This window comes from Cervus canadensis, chromosome 15, assembly GCF_019320065.1.
Source record: "Cervus canadensis isolate Bull #8, Minnesota chromosome 15, ASM1932006v1, whole genome shotgun sequence".
NCBI classification, from domain to species: Eukaryota; Metazoa; Chordata; class Mammalia; order Artiodactyla; family Cervidae; genus Cervus; species Cervus canadensis.
The window spans coordinates 47999716-48001700 of NC_057400.1; the positions used below are offsets into that span (position 1 = coordinate 47999716).

Below are 1985 nucleotides of genomic sequence, written 5' to 3' on the forward strand. Positions count from 1 at the left end.
GTGATAGACCTAAATATTTGGCAATTATTTCCTTTTATAGGAAATCATATGATTATAACTTTGAAACATATCAAAAGTGCTGTGCATCAGTTTAATTAAAATCTTGCTGTTCACATCGCATTCCCTTAACCTATCATTATGATCATTCCTCCGCTGTACCGACAGTACTGAATTTCAAATAATACTGTTCAATTGTTATGCCTCTTGGCTGAATGTATGTAGATTATCTTTATTTATCGAAAATATTTAACAATTGGGCAGTCATCTACTCAGTTTTGATTAACTCTATGTTGAATAACTTTTCTTTTTTTTTTTTTTTTATTGGGTTTTGTCATACATTGATATGAATCAGCCATAGAGTTACACGTATTCCCCATCCCCATCCCCCCTCCCACCTCCCTCTCCACCCGATTCCTCTGGGTCTTCCCAGTGCACCAAGCCCGAGCACTTGTCTCATGCATCCCATCTGGGCTGGTGATCTGTTTCACCATAGATAATATACATGCTGTTCTTTCGAAACATCCCACCCCCACCTTCTCCCACAGAGTTCAAAAGTCTGTTCTGTACTTCTGTGTCTCTTTTTCTGTTTTAGAAAGATGGTAACTTTTCATTTTTACAAGCATTTCCTACATGACTTTTGCTTTCTTCTTGTCATCCTCACATAACTGAGTGGTCCATTGCCTTCAAAGGAGGAGGGATTTTTGAACAAGGCTTCAGTTCTATCCCACAATGTGAAATACTGTCCATAGCTATAGTCAACGAGCATGTGGTAGTCTGTATGATGAGTTGAGCCATTAATAATTAAGGCCTTAAGATTTAGGGAACATGAATATCACCATCATAAATAGAAACTATAAATATTGACCAGGATATATGAACCTAAATAAACTACCATGTGTAAAGGTAACATAAAAGGATATCTGTGGTAAGGCAGACTCTGAAGGACGTCATCCAGAAGGTGAAAAGCATGACTTACAAATGAAGTCAGAACCTTCCAGATATGATGAGGTTTGTGTAAGCACTTATATATACAAGTCTCTGATGAAAGCCTCTGTGAATCCAGTAGATCAGCATGTCAGTGAAAAAGAGAAAAGTAAAGACACCAGCAATGGGTTGAAACCAACCATATGGAAACTCTCCTATGCCATTATACAATTTGCTGTAACCTCTCACCTCTAGCAGGAATGGAGGAAATATGGGGATGCTGATCCATGGCACTGGCTTGACAGAATGCATAATCTATCAATAGACTTGATTCTTTAAAAATTGTCTTTCATTAAGGAAAGATCATAGACAAAATAATAACTCAGTGTTGCAAAGAAGGAATAAAGGTTATACATACTGAGATTTGTTATAATCAGGAGGCTAATAACTTGTCAGAAGATGTCATCTTCTGGCTATGTGGCAGGAGATATGTATAGTGCAAATAGATAATACTCTGTAGTATTGAGTGTAAGATTCATCTTAGCCCCTAGAGTGGATTTGCTGCTGCTGGTACTAAGTCGCTTCAGTCGTGTCTGACTCTGTGAGACCCCACAGATGGCAGCCCACCAGGCTCCCCCATCCCTGGGATTCTCCAGGCAAGAACACTGGAGTGGGTTGCCATTTCCTTCTCCAATGCATGAAAGGAAAAGTGAAATCACTCAGTCATGTCTGACTCTTCGTGACACCATGGACTGTAGCTTACCAGGCTCCTCTGTCCATGGGATTTTCCAGGCGAGAATACTGGAGTGGGTTGTCATTTCCTTCTCCGTGGATTTGTTACTAGTTGCCAGTTCAGTTCCTACAGGGCTCTGGATGCTCTGGCTAGTATTTTTTTCAATTTTTTTAATGCAGTATGTATCACATGAGTTGTAGGTATTGAACTGTTCTTGCACCCCTGGGATAAATCCCCCTTGATCATATTTTATGATCACCGTAATGTATTGTTGGATTCAGTTGTTAATTTGTTGAGGATTTTTGCATCTATGTTCATCAGTGATATC

General features: G+C 39.3%; 1 pseudogene; it reads right to left on the minus strand.

Moving 5' to 3' along the window:
- Positions 1–581: 581 nt before the first annotated feature.
- On the minus strand, positions 582–1602 carry LOC122453886 (annotated as a pseudogene).
- Positions 1603–1985: the final 383 nt, after the last annotated feature.